This window comes from Acanthopagrus latus, chromosome 7 (assembly GCF_904848185.1).
Source record: "Acanthopagrus latus isolate v.2019 chromosome 7, fAcaLat1.1, whole genome shotgun sequence".
NCBI lineage: Eukaryota > Metazoa > Chordata > Actinopteri > Spariformes > Sparidae > Acanthopagrus > Acanthopagrus latus.
Window position 1 is genome coordinate 15,645,646 of NC_051045.1, and position 20,208 is coordinate 15,665,853.

The window sequence follows — 20,208 nt, forward strand, 5'->3', positions numbered from 1 at the left end:
AAAGAACGCCAACAATGCCCATCACCGAACCTGTTCCTGTAAAACAAATCTACCATTTGGTTAATTATGTGACCAGCGGCCCATATGGAAGGGCCAGTCAGCAGGACAGATGGACAGAATACCACAACAAGAAGCTGAACAGAGCCTCCCAGCTCCCAGATGGGCTGTGGACAGACAAATGCGGATTGATGAAGTGTCAAATCGGATAATACGCAAGACGGACAAACAAATAGTTGATAATCAGGCTGGCTGCTCATGGCTGCGTCACTCGAACTGAACAGTTCTCAGTGTACTTGGGCGACTACGATGCTGTGATAAGTGTGCGATAAAGATGCTATCAGTCGCGGTGTGCAAGGCGAGTCACCCCTGCTAAGAGTCTATCCGTTCTCCATCTGTACCCTTGGCTCCGGTCCTCGCCACAACATGCAGGCTGTCCTCCCCCGCGGCACCACGTGGCGCAGCCCGCTGACTGTTTACACTACTCAGTATCGCACACAAAGAACTGTTACAGCACACCATGATTAAGACGTACATGTGAGACAAAAGAAAATGGAGATAACAGAGAGAGGATGCGTCTTTGGCAGCTCTGCAGTAATGGCAGCCTGATTGAAAGATTCTTGGCTCCACACAGAGCTGTTTTGTTGGCAGTGCCACAACGGAGTGATGGGTGACCTTGGAGAGAGGGGGAAGGTCAGTGAGGAGAGGAGATGAGAATGATGGAGAGGAGTGGAAGTGATAAAAGGGTGGAGAGACGTCATTATCATTCATTTGCCAGTGGAAGGTTAATTACTATACTGTGGACATCTCCATGCCACTCCACGTTGAAGAATGAATGAATGAAAAATATCTCTGCAAGAGAAACAGGGGTGTGGGGTTTGTCTACATCAATAGAGCCAAATTAGATTAAATTAAAGACCAAACAAGAGCTGAGCTCTTAATAAGGCAGTTTAAACTAAGCATTAGGATTAAATGAGCCATTACACTAACTCGCTTTCCTTGTCTGAAGAACGGAACAACAAGCACACAGAGAGGGAGCGGAAGGAGGGGTGAAGTGGGAGGACTTTAGGGGAACATAAAGAGGAAAAGTGGAATCAAGGAGGAAAGTGGAGAGGGAGAGGCGGAGGTGAGGGAGGAGAGAGGCAGAGTGAAGGAGGGAGGGTGAGAGGTGATGGGAGGAGTGGAGGGATGTGGAGGAGGACGGATGACAAAGGGTGACAGCTGTGACGCTAATCCTTTCCATCTACTCGCACACATACACACACATGTGCAAGCTCTTCCAATCAGTACGCATCAATTGTTCACTTGCTTCTTGTTTCTCGTCTTGTCCCTGTCCTCATATCAGCCGCTTTAGTTGGTTGTTGTTCTCCGGAGACGGGGGCCAATTACAGTGATCCTTAAACCGACCTTTCCAAAATGCCATTAGAGGCAGATGAGTGAAGCGAGGCTAGTCAGGGTATTAGCACCGGTGTTAATGCGATCTAAGGTGGGAGCTTGCCAATCAGTGCCCCCTCCGAAGAAGCGGGGAGGGAGAGCCGAATTGAGCAAGGCAGGACACTGACTAACGATGTGGCACGCCGTAGCTTGTCATGCCGCCAATCACAAATTCACCAAGGGAGTGTGCCGCATGTGCACACACAAGCACACACATTCAGAGACACACAGGCATACAAAGAAGCTTGTAATGCATGGATAGACTGACAGAAAGGAAGGCAGACAGACAGACGCACACCTCCAGTGGCCTGACAGAAGAGATCAGACAAATAAAAGTGCATGGTCCAGTGGGCTCCAGTCAGGAGGCAGACCTTGCCAAAGAATATTCCAGTCATGTTGAGTAGGAGCAGTAAAGGGGAACACTATAATGGGTTAGAGGGAGTGTGTAAAGGAGGGACTGTGGGCGAGAGAAAGGCTGAGACAGACAGAAGGAGAGTGGCATGGAAGGTTGCCATGTAACAAGGCTAACCCAGCCACCACAAACACACTGAGAGCACAGGCTGATGTGGCCTGACACACTAACACACACACACACACACACACACACACACACACACACACACACACACACACACATACTTCCAAGCTGTGTGCACGGCACGCAGCCTTGTGGCGCTCCATTATCACAGGGGTGAGAGACACTGACATGGAAGCAGATGCCTGATTTCACTTCTTCAGGGTGGCCACTGTGCAGCTGTCAGAGATCCAATCCCGGCCCTGTTACCTGCTTCATTGGACAGGGTCAAAGATCACTCCTGGGATGGCTGCTTGCAGCTGGGCTGAGATGACCCGTCGCAGTGTTTCTGAGTGCTTTTAAAAACTATTATCACCGCTGGGATGTCAACTGGCGCCATCAGAAGTCGTTCAATCACGATGTGATTGCAGAGTGAGCAGCACTGTGTGGAGATGTGAGGGCGTGGTCACTTCTTTTTTTTTCCAGAAGAAAGCCTGAGAAAATTAGCTGCCAACAGGCCACATATCAAACACGGCAAATCGACCAAATCAATTTTGCAACTCCTTCAATTATTCATGAATTCCTGCTTTGAGGCGTTTTGCTCACAAAAATGCAACAATTTTGTATTATGCTGTTAGTGTTGCTATCATTAGAGGAATTTAATTGCTGCACACTATTGTGTTGTTTACCCCCCATGTCATCCATTAGACATAAAATTGCACCCTTCCACGCTCTGCAAAACAGTAGCAATTAGGATTAAGTAGACATGTTGGGCATTGTCAGTGCTGAATAGGCTCTCTTATCTGTGGAGGAGGGGGCAAAACACACACCAGATCAAACCTCAAGAGTCAAATCATTTTGAGAGTTTCACGCATGTTCTGATCACCATCGTGCCAACCGCCCACATGTACATGAGAGACTTTTGCTGTTTGCTTCACATCCTCGCGTATCCGTGTGAGGAGCTGCTATGTTGCTGAGTGCAGCCTGGTGTGTTTTCTCTCAACACGAGTGACTAATGCAAAATATCAACTCTGAAAGCCTCTCCGTACTTTGATCCGATGTGGTGCGCTACTGCATTCCTGTATGAGCGTGTGTGTGTGTGTGTGTGTGTGTGTGTGTGTGTGTGTGTGTGTGTGTGTGTGTGCGCATGTTCAAACATGTGTGCAGGTCTTGTGTCCTGTCATGCCTTGCTTTTAAATATTAACTACCTCCAGCTGTGAAGATGTGTAGGGGGAGAGGATGCGGGACGGAAGGAGGAGGGAGAGAAAAATAAATGAATACATGCCCCCCTTTACCCCTTATTCTTCCCCCCAGGGTCTGTCTGTTTGGTGAAACATCAGGCTGAAGAGAGACAGAGGAAGAGAGATGAAGAAAGAGACAGGAAGAAGATGGAGCAATTAAGACATAAACAAAGAGAGCACTCACTAAGACTAACGGACTGGTGGGCATTACGGCAAAAAAGGCAGGGAGAGATTATAAGGGTCAATGGATAGTAAACGTGAGTAGGGGGTCCAAAAGACAAGGTGATGCTGATGAGGGGTAGATGATCAGGCCCCCTACAGAGTGAATTATTCATAGAAATCCCCTTCCTGTCAGCAAAATTTGCCCCGAATTCACCCAAATTAATAATTCATCCGCACCCCTACGCCATACATTTGGTCTGGCCCCAGACGGATGCCGTCCATACCTGGCTGTGCGGCCGTCTGACTCTCCCCTCCAATCCCTCCCGTCTTCCTCTCTCTGGCAGGGTCATACTTAATGCATGAGCCTGTTGCAGTGAGACAAGTCTCAGGCCCACTTTGTCGCTACAGCAGAAAAATACCACAAATCATGTGAAATAATACTGGCTACCTGTTCCCACTCTGCTGCACGATTCACTTCTCAGCGCAGATGTGTCTTTCATCATTCATTGCGGTGAAGATTGCGTTTCTTACAAGCTCCTCTCACATTTTCTCAAAGCGAGGAGCCGAGCCTTATAATAGGGACTGTCCAAGAACGATAAGTGCCCATTTTGCTGTCACCTTTTTATCAGTCGTCTCCTTCTCCTCTCTCAGCCCCCCTGGTAGCTGACACTAAAAGCTTTCCTCAATTCCCCTCCGATCACTTTTCACAGTACATTTCCCAGTCCCTCCTCCTCGCTCCTTCTCCTCTTCTTTCTGTATCCAACACCTTCTCTCTCTCCATCAATTTAATAAACTGCTTGCGGTAGCACTCTGGCCTGGACAATGGGCAACGCGGCTAACTAATTCAATATTTGCAACTTTAATGGAAAAGGGGCTTTAAAGCATAGAGGGAAAACCAATATCTCCCTCATGCCAGTACTCTTTGTTTAAAAGGCCAAGTAGCATGTGTTCTGTGACCGATGATCCATGGTCAACTCTAAATGGAAATTCACCAAGCTGCAGAGCCACAGCTTATCTGGAATCTGGGTGAACGGACAGCACATTTATCAATACCACTATTAGCATAAGCTTGGTCATTAAATACTTTGCTACTCACACTAGTGTCAGACGCAGCTACAGAATGCACACTGTGTTTTGCAAACGCCTGCACTGCTTTCGGAGACCCCCCCCCCTTTGGTTGTGTCAAGGGTTAGGGGTTAATATTGGAGTGACACAAAGCAGGAGAAAATAAAGGTTGTGAGAGGAGATGTGAGGGCAACCGCCCACTTTCTCCCTCTCTCGTTCTCTCTTTCTCTCTCCATCCTGGTTGCCATGACAACAGGGTCTCCACACAGCATCCCCCCTTGTACATACAAATTCAGTTATTCACACACATGGACACTAACGGGTCTGCGGTATCACTTACGTATGCGCACACACGTACGTGCGCACACTCATTCACTGGCGCGCACTGACAGGCCGTTCCTCTTAACACTCGCACGCTCAGGTGTAGGTACAAATACTAAATGTCTTCACAGCGCATCCACATACTTGAACAGACCAACAGACAAAACACACAGGCTTGGCCGTGAGCGTTCAAGTTGCTCAAAGATTCATGAGGTAAAATCATTTGCAGGCTCATCCAAGAGAAAGTTAAAATACAAAACTGAAGTACATGATTCCCAAAGTCCTCGACAAATCTCTCCCCTCCCTCCCTCCCTCCTCTGTACACCAACAAACACGCACTGACTCGTCCCTCCTATTGCCAAGACCGCAAAGGCAGCTACCTCTGGTGTGATTTATTCATTGATGTTTTTCCCCTGAAGACACAATGGGAATGGTAGAATAAAGGAAGCGGTGAATAATTCAAGGAAAAGGGAGTGGACTCATTAAGACATCCATGAGGGCTGGAGAAAGAGAGGAGAGGTGGATGGATGGAAGGAGGGGACGGAGGGAGGAAAACTGACAAAGAAAGAGAAGAGAAAGAAGGGCAACACCGGCGGGAGATCAAAGAGTGGGGAGGGGTGGGGGGTGTCAACAAAGTCAACAACAAAAAGTCTGAAAAATTAATCAAGAGTGGAAACAAAGAGAGTGTGAGGGAGTGAACGGGGACGAGAAGAACCAAAAGAAAAAAAGACGGGGTGTGAGTGACAGATGTAGCTGTGGGATCACTGACCAGTAAAAGCTCTGCACCGATCAAAAAAAGGGGTGTTACCCTAATGTAATTGTGTATCAGATTTCCTCTATGTGTGTGTTTGTGTGCACACTTGAGTCCATGCGTGTTGCCGCCCGTATCAGTGGAGATCAGCCTGTGTGTCGGCAGGTCAGCTAATCTCTCTTGTCAGCTAATGGAGCCGGTTGTGCAGATGCAGTGCTGCCTCTGGCTCTCTCTGCTTCTAGCATGTTAGCTGCGGCTGCTCACTGCACTCCACAACTGATAAGGTAATTTGCTTATGGCAACCTGTCAGTCAGTCAGTCAGTCAGTCAGTTAGTAATGGACAAATGGAGCAGTATGGTATCAGCAAACTAAAAGAAAACTGAATGGGAGCAGAATGGTAGGTGTGTGTGTTCAGGTAGATAAAATCAGGACTGTAGGCTTTCATATGTGATGGTTAAAGGGAGAGCTCAAACCAAGATGAAAATTATGTATTTCTCCTTTTAGCTGTAGTGCTTTTTATCCATCTTGATTGTTTATGGTGTGAGTAGTGGACTTTTGGAGATATTGTAGAGATATGAACTATTTTCTTTCTACCAAACTACGACGTATCACTGCGCAGAAGGAAGTGGCATCTACTCATGGATGAAAGGCTTCTTCTCCTGAAAGCATTTACAGGCCCTAACATTAATGGTTGAGCTGTAATGCTAACCAGCTCAGTTAGCTTAGTGAACTAGCTGCTTGTCCATCAGTAGCTGATACTTAAGTCTGCGTGCTGACACACTGTAGTGCGATAGAGAATAAACAAACAAACAAACAAACAAATAAACAAATAAATGAATGAATGAATGAATGAAATAGAAATAGAAAAATAATTCCTGCATGAAACTGCGCACAACAAAGTCTGTGGATTATGCTGAGTAACTGGGTCATGATTTCTGAAAAGCAACTTTGCTGGTGAGTTCTATCTTTTTTTTTTTATTTTGGGGCTAACTGTCCCTTTAAATGGGCATAAAATGTAAGCATCTGCAATCTAAAGGCAACAAAATAACAGACTACTTAGTCTCAGTGGGGGAATAAAATAACACAGACAAGGAAACAAATAAAATCCTTTCTGTGCAATTAATGAGGAACATATGTATTCTGTATGTACACACAAATGTGTAAACTCTCCTCACACTGCTGCACTGCTGCCTGCAGGCGTCATTTGCTTCATTAGCAGCAGCATCAGTCAGATTCTGCGCCTGCAGCACAAAGCGCAGTAATTACGGACACACCCTGCGTGTCAGGCAGAAGATATAAGATGCGATGCATACAAACGCCCTCCGTGCACACCACACACCCTCACTGGCACATTGTTATGCACTCTGTGTACAGCAGGAAGGAACATGCAACAATGAATGTGTGAAGCTCATGAGGATGCTTTTAAAAAAAAAAAAAAATATGGCAGAATGTTTTCGTGTCCATACAGTAGATGGTTAATGGCGTTAGCGGGAGTAAATAGGGGCAATCATGACATTATGAAATTACGTGGAAGAGCTATTAGGAGTGACCTTCCCTCTTTCCCCTTTTATGTCTCCTGCTCCGTCCTACAGGCCATGCTTTCTCTCGCTCTTTATCTCTTGCAGTCAGCCTCTCCCCTTTCCTCCTGTTCCTCTGGAGCAGCCTGGCTCGTGTTTTTTTTGACGAGCATTTTTTGACCTTCAATGCCACTTTCTGTTTTCTCTCTCTACCTTTCTGATGTGCTGTTTGGAGAAGGGAAGCTCAGCGGAGATCCTTCAGTAAATGTGTTTGTATGCAGCCATTCATCCCTCAGAGAGACAAATTAGAGGGAGATCAGACGGCTGAGAAGGGAGATTTTATGAGAGTGTGCGAGTAAAGCCTTTGGGGATCGAACTGGAGCCAGGCGGGCGAGTAAAAAGAAGCTGACATCAGTATAGTATCTGTCAGTGTTTGCCCTGAAACCAGATGCAGCAGCTTAACACGGCTGGAGATGACAAACCAGCTAACAACAACACAAACAGTGTGCAACGGCACCAGAGGGAAATCAGCCACTGAAGCAGATGCTTGAATATCCAAGCCACGGCATATATAAAAGGGCACAAAACATATGCATTTATGTGACTTCATGGTGAATTTTCCATACAAGTCACGTTGTTTATCAGTCAGTTATACATAATAAATACAGTACAGCAGCAGAAGAAGAAGCTGTGTGAACTTCAAAGAGAAGGCAACAGTGTTAAGGTTATCTGATAAGCCTCAGGTGCAAATTGGAAGCATATGTGTGCACTTGTGTGTGTGTGTCTGGGCTGCATCAAGTGGCGTGTGAGGGTGGGGGCAGGTTGGCGTTGGCTGTTGCAGGTAGTGATGTCTGAGGAGGGGCTGTGCAGTCAGTTGTACAGTAGACAGAGAGAAGGAGGAGGAGGAGGAGGAGGAGGAAGGGGAGGAGGGAGTGGTCCCTTGGGTCAGGTGATAAGTGGTCCACACAGCTCTGGAGGACACAGCTGCAGGAGGCTCGTGTGACATGCAAGGACACGCGGCCGCCTCCGCAGGGAGAACCGGCACGCCACACCCTGAGGAGGGGAGTGGAGAGGGGCGGAGTGTGTGTGTGTGACCTACGACCTCCGTCACAACAGGTTAGACATTTGAGGTGCTTTTGTCTCTGAGTGTAATGCACTCTTACTGAACATTAAACTCGCCCGATGTGAAATTCAGACACGTCTTCCGTTGCGAAGAAATCTCAACATGTACAATGTCTTCATTTAAAGGTAATTCCTGTCCTTAAGCTTCCCTTCAGAAAGCTTACTGTTAAGATTGAGACTTTGCCAGCAACATTTGACAGGGTCTCCTTAGGTTGGATGTAATCCTGTCTTTTTTTTCACCACTTCAGGGAAATGAGCTGTTGGCAGGGCAAGGTCACACAAAGTGCTTTGCTGACACATTTGCATAGACGGGCCCCAGTGGTTCAACGACTATGGGAGAGTGGCCAGTTTTTTTTTTCTTACTTCTTATTTCATTCTAGGCCAAACCTAGACTTGTGGAGACATGAAAATCCAGTAAGTTTGTGAATAAAACTCATACATCAGACATGCTTGCACCCATGCAGAGAGAGTACGATCACTATCAAAGCAATGCAAAAGAGAGAAACACAAATAATTGCAAATCTTGTAACAACAGAAGCAAACTAAAAGAACTCGAGCATAACCTGTCATAGCATCGGATGAACTGACTGCAGTAGAGGTGAGCGGAAACAGCTCACCGGACCTGGTGTTTCACGTTTTCAAGACGTTTAACCAGGTCAGACAACGGCTTCTTGGCAATCCCATTAACTTCGTTAAAAGTTGCAAAAGCAGCACTTCCCCTTAAGTGCTCCACATCTAATCAAATACAAGGTCTTCTGGGGATGAGGAGGGAGACGTAAACAGCTAGTAAATGTCCTGAGTGGAAACGGAAGAGGGTGATAGTGTGTGTGAACAAAAAGAGAGGAAAGCAGGAGCAAAGTGAAAATAACTGACATTGTAGCTTTTCTTCCCCAAAGCTCAGACTAAAATGTAAAAAATGATGACAGTCCCGTAAACTGTGGGACAATTTGTCTACCCTAACTGCACCTTGCAGCACTCTGTTTTCTGCGAGAACACAACTAAAACCACATCTTATATAAGTGCTAACATTCTGACTGGGCAATTTAATCGATTTGTTTATCGTCCGATAAGGAAATCTCTTTTTCTTCCCGCTGTGCTTGCACTTTGCTGTATTTCTTTTGTGCTCTGCGCTCCCTCGCCGCACTGCAATGACAAGTCAATCTGTCAGATTCTGAAAGATAAATTGTTTTCAGCCAGGCATGCAGAACTTCTGGCTTCTAGTAAAGTCATCATTTTTTTAAGTCAAGTTTAATTCATTTTGAATGTAAAAGCAAAAATCTTTGTTTTCATCTTAGTAAATTGATGTTCTCTGTAAACAGTAGTTCAGAGTAATGACCCCTTACTCAGTTCATATAAACATCAGCTGTTCGAAACACTCTAGAGATCCTATGATGCAAGTAAGTGAATGTTTTGCAGTTCAAGGATGGAAATGCGCTTTTATAAAACATTTTTACTCCATATAAAGTGTTTTTTTATTTTTCATTTTTTATCAATATACATATCATTATTATATAAGTGTGTGCACGGGCTCAGAAACCATGCCTTCACTGAAGCTGCTGCTTGTCTCAACATCAGCCTGTTTCTGCCTCTATCATCTGTCTGTGTCATCAACACACACGGGAACGCGGCACAGCTCAGATATGTGAAGACGCGCGCACACACACAAACACACACGCACACACACACTCACCCACAGGCGCAGCAGCAGACTGAGGGTTGGTTGAGGTAATTGTCCGTCAGTTTGAGGGGATTTGCCTGCCATTCAAATAGGGCTGAGTGGGGATGAAGTGCAGCAGAGAGATAGGAAACAGGGTTTGCATGGTGACATGACTGCCAAGCTTCACACATCGATCTCAGCTTACTTGTGCCCGCCACCTGTGTGAGCCCCGTGCATGTGTGTGAGAAAAGTGTGAGGGTGTGTTTACTTAGGATGTGGCAGGTCAGTGTTGTTATGCATGACTCATTTTGTGTGTTGTGCCATGTGTCCACATGTGTGTGTCTGTGTGTGTCTAGGTGTCAATACCCCTGCCTCCCTTTTCCTTTTCTCACCCTGCTATCACCATGACAACCTCCTGACTCCAGCTCAGCCGCACACAGCAAATATTTCTCTCCCCTCCCCCTCCGACATGTTCGTCTTCCTCACCCCATCCCCCCGTCCCCTCTCTCCCTCCCTCCGTCTCTCTCTCATCTATCTGTACTTTATACTCCACCTTCATCTCTCGTCTCCAGTGTCTCCATCTCTTGCTCTTTCCCCATCCCTGACTTTCTCTATCTCCCCTGTTATGTCTACATGCTACCCTCACTTGAAAGAGTTCTTCCTTCCTGACTGTCGTCTTTGCAGAAAGTCTATCTTTTATTTGCACTGCTCTATGTCTTTCACTTCAGTTCTCTATTCTCTGCTCCCTGCTGATTGCGTCTCACTTCTCATATCAGTTCGAAACTTCCCATTTTCTCTCCCTGAACTTCTTTACCCTCCCTCACAGTCTTTTCCTTCCTATTAAAGGAAGCTTGTGGAATATCGGCTTCCGTCTGTCCTGCAGTACATCATCATTACAACCACCCGGCCATGATCATACACAATGCAATTACAGGTAGCATTCTATCAACCCCTGCCATCAACTTCTATCAAGCCTGAGCTAGACTATCCAGTCCAAGGGGAAATTTGCAGGCTGGCGCAGCATCGATACACTCCCCGCGACCCTAAGTGTCTGACTAACTCCCATCGCATCTGTTATCATTATCATCAGCAAACCATTTCTGCTCTGTAACTAAATCCAATCATTACCACTGGAGTCCGCGGCGGAGATCTATCCAAGGCGGAGCCGCTTGTGCTCTCCAACAGAGGAGGCCCGGGCTCCATCAAAAGCTGCAGTGTTATCTAAGGCGTGCAGGCCCGTCTCTGCTGCAGACCCCCGTCTCTGCAAATCCCCCTCCCCACGTCGGCTCCAGCCCCTCCAACGCACCACCAGTGTGTAGTGGTGCAAAGAGATCAAGGACATGACATTTTCCGGAACGCGCAGCAATTTTCAGCAAGGCGCAAAATGAAAGAGTAAACAGACAACCTGTTCCATCCCGCCAGTGTCTGCATCAGTGTGTGTGTGCACGCGCAAGTGTGCGTGTGTGTGCCTCATCTCCTGTCACACAGTTAAAGGGAGTGACAAGTATATCTGGTGTTATATTATCTATTCCAGGAGGCAGACAGAGTGAATAAGCAAACGAGAAAAAGTGAGGATGCTGTTTCATCTCTTCTCTATTTATATTGTTTCGCAGAGCTTCACTGCTCCTCTCCCTCCTCCTGCCTGCATCTTCTTCCCCCCCCTCCCTCCTCTTCCTCACGGGGTATTGCCCCGGCACGCTGAAGCCCCAGCTGTGGCCACAACTCCGCCGCACTCCCTCATCTCTCTTTCCCTCCCGTTTTGCCTCAGTTATGAGAGATGACAGAAAGGGTTCGGCTCCAATTCCAGGGAGAGAGAAAGCAAGAAGGGGTAGAGGAAAAAATAGAGATGGAAACAAAGAGAGAGAGGCCACGGGGAAGCAGAGGAAGCTGTGGTGACCTTTCCCTGCGGCTAAACAACCAGTTGATGAGCTTTTCATAGAGAGTTAGGCCAACAGGGTCTGACAATCCGCATCTATACTGTAGACACACGCAAAACAAAGACACTTGCGGCCAGCTGTTGATTCTCTGGTGTATACTCCCACAGCTAAACATATAGTAACAGATACACACCTTCCCAAGGAGAAAATAGACCTGTGGCAATGTTTTAATAAGCTAAATCCCCTGCTGCAGTGGCAGAAATCTAAATCATCTCCATCCCATGATAGCATAGCTTAAAACGTGCTGATAGTGCAGGTTCCTATATAGGACACCCACCTAGATCGTCAGCACCTCCTGCCCGCCAGCAACAGCCAAACAAACACAGCTTTTTGCATGACAACAGTTCTCAGACATCTCAGACACTTTTCCCCTTTATTCAAACTGAAAGGTGAAACCAGCATTTCTGACACTTGCGGAGGCCGAGGGGCCAAAAAAACACAGGGAACAGCGAGCACGGCGAGTAACAGCCCTGTCACTAACATTTACTGTTGGATTGTTTGTCCCTCTGTGAACCGCAGGCTGGTCAAAACGGAGCTGTCATAAATAAAACACAAAGACTGTCTGGACCACTGGATGGAGGGGAGACTGAAGGAGAAATTGAAAGACAGAAGGGAAGGGGGGGGATGAAAAGCAAGAGTTACGAGGACATATAAAGATGGATGATGTATGAGAATTGAGAATGAAGTCATTGCGGCGGATTTCATCCCGTCAGTTCAGTCTTCTGCTAGTTGCGTTTGGGGCTGTGCTCCTCTTATCTAATTAGTGTTGCAGAGTCAATATGTACGCAGCCTGAGAAGACGCAGGTGAGCTGCGTATGTGTGTGCGTGCGTGTGTGTTTGTGTGCTTGGCAGGTGTGCATTCTGCCTCTGCACATACTGACATTTTAATCGCTACAGGAACCCCTGTCCTTTACCCTCCCATCTCTCCCCTGTTTATCTTCCCACATTGTCCTCCCATCTTAACCTCCACACCCTCACACTTCCTGCTCGTCGCCCCGAGCTGGATCACACTTTAATGGTACAATCAACATTATTAAAAGGTTACTGATAATAAACGTCCTTTCTTTCTCTCTCCTGCTTCCCCTGCCCCACCCAGCCGTGTAAGGCCTGGAGGATGAGGTCTTTGCTTATAATTACCTCGTTAAGCTCGTTAACAATGTCCGGGCCCTCTGTCTGTCTCTCTCCAGCTTGTCTCTTTATCTCCATGTGGTTTATTTTCTGCTCTGCGTCTTCTCCCTCCTTCCCCCGATGTGACATCTGCACCCCTGAATAAATCTATTTTTCCTTCTTGTTGCTCCCGTGTTTCCTCTTGGGAGCCGGGGCCTTTTATCTTCTCCTCGTATTAACAACAAGCCTCGCCCCATGTCTCCTTATCACTTCCCACTGCAGTCCTCTCTTGAGCAGATTTCAACAAATGATTTACAAAAACGGTTACACCAAAGAGCGCCCTGCAAGTTTGGCCACAAAAACACGATTGCTCAATTCTCCCCGCTGTGCAACAGAGCATGATGGCTGATGTAAACAGACAGTTTTATAGCTAAATATAGAGTCTCATTATTGCAGCTCAGGCACTGTGCGAGGCTCAGTGTAGCGCCATGCCCAATTACCCCTGATCAATTCAGGGAGCAAACTCCAACGACTCCAACACAAACCTGATTTAAAAACACAAAGTCTGCATTTAGAAGAGGCTAACAAGAACAGATCCTGAGACATCCACCTCCTCAGGTGGAGACAGTGTGTAGCAGGCTAGCATGGCCTAATTTATTCCGTCTATAAGCAGATGAGGAGGGATGACGAGAAGGATGTAGGTCATAAATGGTAAAGAAAACAGCGGAATAGGTTATGTAAACTTCTACTTCACAGTTTTAAGTCTCCCGAGCATGCAAATTATTTTGCAACTTGTCCAAATAAATTTAATGAGATGGGGAGGCATCCCAAAATAGTCAGAAGGTACAGTGGACAGGCTGCCAAACTGAAATAGGTTCCTTTTTCAACCCAATATGATGAATTTGTGTGATAGAAGACTGAGACTGTGTTATAAAATGTGACAAAACAGGTCACATAAAATACATAATGTGCAATGTCAATTTTTATGATTAAGATGGTGTTGGTGGCGTTAATGAGGAGGCTAAAGGCTATTATAATATTGGTGCATGTCATATTTTATTAGCTTTATTTATTGGCTATCTTCATCACCAGCTGAGGCTACAGTTGTGCATGGTTTGAGAAAATGTAGGGTCTATAAGGTCGAATCAGGGCAATTTCACTACTTTTCTATCCGGCACTATTTCTATCTGCTTTTGTGTCTCCATTATAGCCTGAATTAATAAATAAACTCACATTTTGTCCTGTGCTGTTGTTATTTGTGACTCTGAGAAAAAAGAAACTATTCAGTTCTCCTTTCGACAGTGACACCATCTATAATACTACTTTTTTGCTTGTCTGTTTCCACTTTAAATAGCAACTTGCAGGTTGGAAACCCTAGTGAATGTATATATATATATATATATATATATATATATATATATATATATATATATATATATATATATATATATATATATATATACACTTCTGTAGTTACTTTTGTGAGAGAATTTAGCTTCCGCTTCCTAAAAAGTCAACCTGAAACAGGGGCTACATAACTCAATGCCAACTTTCCCACTAAAGAGGTTGTATATGTATATTCATAGGCACACGATGGATCATTAACTTATAATAATGAGTTAATGCCTGTAGGTGTCCTAGATACCAGGAAGAGACAAGAAATAAAAAATATAAAGAAGTACTGGGAAAGAAATTGAGCTGTGGTTAGAGAAGCCCCAGCGGGGCAATGGGCATCTGGACGATTGCACAGTGTTTATACAGTTTATCTATGATCATTAGATAACGATTTTCAATTGGGAGATTCTATCAGGCTATAACAAGAGTGGTATTGGTTGTCTAACACTGGTGGGAGTGACAATGAATGACAAAACATCTCTCCATGTTCCTTGTCTATCGCTACCATCATCTCAATTCAGGCAACATACATAAAGCAAAATACAACATGTGTGTAATAGGACATGAGTTACTGTACATAAAAGTGTATTGTGTATGCATTCTGTAAGGTGAATGGAAAGAAACAAGGCAACAGGTCTGTTAATACTGGCGAAAGCAAACTTAAAGATCAGCCTTCTCTAAATCCCATCTATCTCCACTTTTGTCTCTGACATTTCGTCACTCCTTGACATTTTGTTTCTTTCTCTGTCTCTCTCCCGCTGCTCATAATCAATTTCCCTCCTCTGTAGCTCTTTTCTTACAGCCCTCCCTCTTTGTCTCCACGCCTCTTGTCTGACATTACCCTGTTTTAGCCTTCCGTGCCCCTCATCTGCTCTTCCTCCAGCCAACGCCTGCGTACGCGTGGTGGATGCAGTGTGTAATGGGATGGCACAGTAGGTGAGATTAAATTAGGGCCAGTGTATGGGGATTACAACCCACTCAAAAACCTGATCCCCTCCCACTCCCTGTAATCCAACCCTAATGAATGTATCATGGCTGACACAGCAGATAAAGCGCCTGCAAGAAACTACAGTCACAACATCACCGAGACACACCGAGGAGACAAATGCAGACAGCCTGTTTGCTTAGATTACCTGCAGTACTCGAGGATGCCGTGCCTGTTCGAGTGTGCGTGGACGCTCTTCTTCCATGCCCCATCTATTTCGATTATGGTTAACTCAAATGAAGTGTAGTTATAGAGTCGGGGAAGAGCCAAGTGAAACAAAATCAATACACTTCAATGTAAACAGCACAAATAAATAAGCCTTTGCGATGGGTTCAAAACACTATCAAACCACCACTGCGTGTCACATGATGACGCGTGCCAGGCACAGTCACATTCAATTCAGCACACTTACTCTAAAGCCTCGAAAAAAAACCAAGACGCGTCACTTGGCTCCAACATACCAGACACTGCCTCCGATATTATCGCTGCAATTAATCAGGCTTAATTAATCTGCGACTGAAGCAAACAGTTCCCAGACTTCATTTTTCAGAGTTCCAGGGAACATTATTGAGAACTCTTGGATGTGCCTCTGTGACGCTTTAAATGACCCGATATGCTCTGGAATACGCCTCAGTGCAGTGGAGTCCGTGATTTCAGGGAACAGAGACATGTCAACACAAATCCTACCTGTGCAACAGATGCACCAGTGAGTATGGATGGTGGCTGAACACAGCTATTCCATTGACAGTTTACTGCTTGTCAGAATTAATTGTTTTTGCTAAGCTGAAGTATCAGCAAAGGCAAAAAAAACTGGGCTATAATGAAAGTCATGCCAAGGACATGGTGAAGCACTGGTGAGAGGAAGTGAAGAATTAATTCCTACAATATTGAAAGAGCCTGTGAAAAGTTTACAAAAAGTGTACGATTCAATTTAAATGAAGGGAGCAGTGCTGAAGTAGCCTAGAGTGCTGAGATACAACATGGCCCCAAGTTCCATTAAAAATGCAGCTGGCCTCTCAGCAACAAATCAATAAATTAGTAAACCGATGCTGTCTTGTCCCCTTCATAAACAGTCTGCGCAATGCAATCAAAGCCAGGAGGGTGCAATGACAGTAATTCCCCAAGGTATCACAATATGGTCACAGTGGTCTGAGATATTGTCCTTATCAAAAAGCCTATTAGCTTATAATGCTGTTTGTGTTAAATTATACCCCAGTGCAATTTTTCTCACAGAAAAATATGTGGGAAAGCTCAGTCTTTTGATTCTAAAACAATACTTTAGTCAGTGTCAGTGGACATATTGAGTGAAATTACAGAACAAAATACAAAGTGGATATTTTTGTCAAAAAGTAGGCTGTTATCTTCATGTTACGTTAACTGCTGTGAGTCAGTCTGTTTATAGCTACTATACTAGCTAATGCTAAGATCTTGACGAACTGTGTAATTATGCCTGGTTTACCAGTTCAACTCAGACATTTTGATTAAGATGTATTATGGTCCTATAACCAATAACTGTTTACTGGGCTAACCACAAAATACCATGCAAGTGGAGGCTGTTTGTACCACTACTTCTACTACTATTACTGCAATTACTACTATAACTTATATTGTTACTACTATTACTCCTACTGATAATAATAACAATAGTAATAATGACATAGTTTGCTTTTATGATTAAATTAGTGTCTAATTGAATTTCTGATGAACTCTTTAGAGACTTGAAGATAAGTTGTAGCCTAAATCGTGAAAAAGATTTTGAAAAGATTAGCGGATTAGGAGCTCAAAGCTCCTGATTTTCAATTAAATACGAGCTTTAAGGTGAAAAGAATGAGAAAAGAAATAAAAGCATTTACAACTTTGTGTGAGGGTAAAGGTAGGCTATCAAATAATATGTAATTTAACTTTTTTCAACCAGAAACCATAAAACACGCTCTGATCTTCGGCACTGTGGCCATCAGACCCCTGATTTTATCTTGCACAAATGAAAAGCAATACATCCACGGTGTATTTGATGTACAGTTAATCCATTCATGGGAACATCACATACTGGCCACTGTTCGTGATGAGTCAGGCACACGCATAAATGCACAGAGAGAGATCTTTGACAATCAACAGACCACTTCATGGATGCAACTGGGGGAGACACTGGACAGAGGGTCAATTCAGTCCAATTATAGTCACTGATGTGGACAATAAAGCCTTTTTGGTAAAGCTGACTGGGGTCCAGATGAAGTGACGCGAAGGGGATTTCTCTGTTTAACTGAGACAAAGACATAATTTAGTCAGAGACAGAAAAAAAGATGAGGGAGGCATCAAGGAGACACAGAGGTCAGATATGGAGGTTTATATCTCCCCTGATTTGTATTCGATGCTGCTTTTCTGCCGCTTTCTAGTCTGGTTCTTATTTTTAATCAATGTGCACCGAAGAAATTTAAATCACAGACTTAAAAAATGTTTTGCTCTGTAATAAATACAAGCTGATAAAAAAAGATTTTTTTTTACCTTCTCATTTTTAAGATATTTTTCTACAATATCTGGTGCCTCCAATTGCATTATTGGTTTGGCCGTGATTAATTTCTCTCCTGATTCGAAGTAATATCCACTGCGGGCTTCCAGTTTTGCAATTTTAACGGCCAATATCATATTTCCTACCCAGGGGAATTCTACAATTTCTCCTCTCTCATACCATCACTTCAGCAAGGCTGTAATAAGGTAATTCACTCTGCCAAATTAAATTCATTTCCATACATGACGCCTCTATTTGTGCCCTAGTCTCCATCACAGGTTCAGTTGTATAATGGGGTTAGATTTATGAGTCTTTGTCTGAGAGCATCTTTCTGGGAAGGCTAATAGGAGTCTTAGTCATTATTTTGATTAAGGCCCCGATGTGGGTTTCTCTGTCCAACACTGCATGAATACTGATATGACAAGTGAAACCAAAGAACTGCACCGTGGCAACGGAAGGGGAACGAGATACAGAGGCGGTAAAAGAACAATGGATTACCCAGGTTGAAGGGTTTGCTCTGGCTGTCTGAGAAGAGGGGACATGACTCTTAAGTGATGACTGGAACAAGGTGGTTTAGAGAAATTGCCATGACAATCCTCTTCCACTTTGTCTCGTCTTCCGTAACAGCCTTTATCGCTGCGCCATATCCGTACCGTCCTGCTGTCTTCTAAATCAGTCCCTTCCATCTTCAGGTTTTCCTTCCTGCCTGCCTCATTTCACCTCTGCAAATTTCATTCTCCCCTTTTGCAGGCCTCCTTCCCTCCTCCTCAATTCTCTATAATCATATACCCGTGGCTGGCCCGTCAATCCATCTGACCCTAAATCACCACAATGTATTCTCCGCCAAACCCTGACAGCATGTCTACACGATCCCCCACTTGACACCCAGTGGGCTGACTCCCATCTGCACAGTCTAAATCAAACAGCCTCCAAGCTGCAACCAGGGAGCGTGTGTGTGTGTGTGTGTGTGTGTGTGTGTGTGTGTGTGTGGGAGGGGTGTAGGGGATGAAGGGTGTTGACTCTCCATCTCGACAGTTCCTGAAGATCCTGAAGGTGCACATGCAACAGCTCGCACACGCGTGCAAGCAGGGCATCGAAAAGACGCACACTCTCTTGAAGATAACTCAGGGGAGAGAGTTCGCTCACAAGCCTTTGAATGTGCGATTTTGTGAGTTCGTAACTTTACAACTACGACTCTCAGAGGAGGATAAAAAGGAAGCCAGAGATGAAACAGTTATTGTTGACACTTCAGTCTACGAGATATTTTCCTCGCTCTTAACCCGTATTTTACCCCGTCGCTGCTTTAATGGCTGAATCCCCCAGAAAGTGGCGAGCGCGGTCTTTGATCACTAGCAGACGCTTAAGCAATCAGGCCAGGGAGGCAACATTAGAGAATCGTTAATTTGGCGCACTGCAACGGGATCTCTGCAGTGTGCATTTGTGTTTGTTTGCGTGTGGTGTGCCTGTGAAGAATCACGTGTGTTGATGCGTGTCGATTTGTGTTTGGTGACTGGCAAAAGGTGCCCCGAGGATATAACAGGTTGCTGAGGAGTGAAGGGCCAGTGCAGCGCTGCTCTTCCCTGGAGTTGCTCCTAACTGGCAGATTGAGAGCAGATCACTCCTCTCCTCCTACACAACACCAGCTCTCCACTTCAACTGCAGGACTAAAGGCTTTTGGAAAAAGGCCAGCCTCTGACATTATCATCCCACAAAAAATTAATACAGAAAAAAAACGTAAGTAACTGAGCAACCATCGCAGGACTTTTCTCTCCTAATCGTCTGTAAATGTAATGTTTTGAAATCCTCCTTTGAATCTTCTCCCCTTCATTTGGATGCTTCGTTCTTTCGCCACAGCCCATCCTCCCTTGTGACCTTGCCCTTTTCTATATCCAAGTTGATCCCTCTCTCTCCCTGTTCTCTTCGATACCTATAGCAGTGATCATGCATTAAAGGATGCAAAGTGCTTCGCCTCTCAAAAGGAAGTCCACTGTCTTCTCCTTTGTCTTCTCTATGTTGCTTACACCATCCTCCCCTGCCTGTTCTCTCGCCTTTCATTGCAGATCCCTCCGGTCGCTCTGTCCCTCTCTTCTCACATAAATCCCTGTTTCCATCCATCTCTTTGATGGAACAGCTCAATTAACCAGCCAGCGTCAGAGGGGAGATTACATTCTGCACCATACTGTAGCGAGGGTAATCATATACTCCCAAGTCTAGCCAGCTACTCCGGCAACATCCGTGTTACACAAGCAGCTCCCAACGCCGTCTAGAGATCCTGCTGCCGCTGCCACACGAACCCCACTGCATTAAATAGTATGATAATGTGACCAGCAGTGGGTCTCTGGAGCATTGCTGCCACGGAGAAGATGCACACACACACACGCATAGACTCATTCACTCCAGCACGCCCTCTTCAGCAGCAGCTGCATCTTGATCTATTGTGTGAATGTGTGCAGTGCAGTGTGTTTATGGATGTTGTACAGATGGTAACAAGTCATTG

General features: G+C 45.2%; 1 protein-coding gene across 4 annotated transcripts in view; it reads right to left on the reverse strand.

The window, feature by feature from the left end:
- Positions 1-20,208, reverse strand: part of l1cama (L1 cell adhesion molecule, paralog a) — a 54,500-nt gene that overhangs the window by 18,893 nt on the left and 15,399 nt on the right. The window lies entirely within an intron of this gene.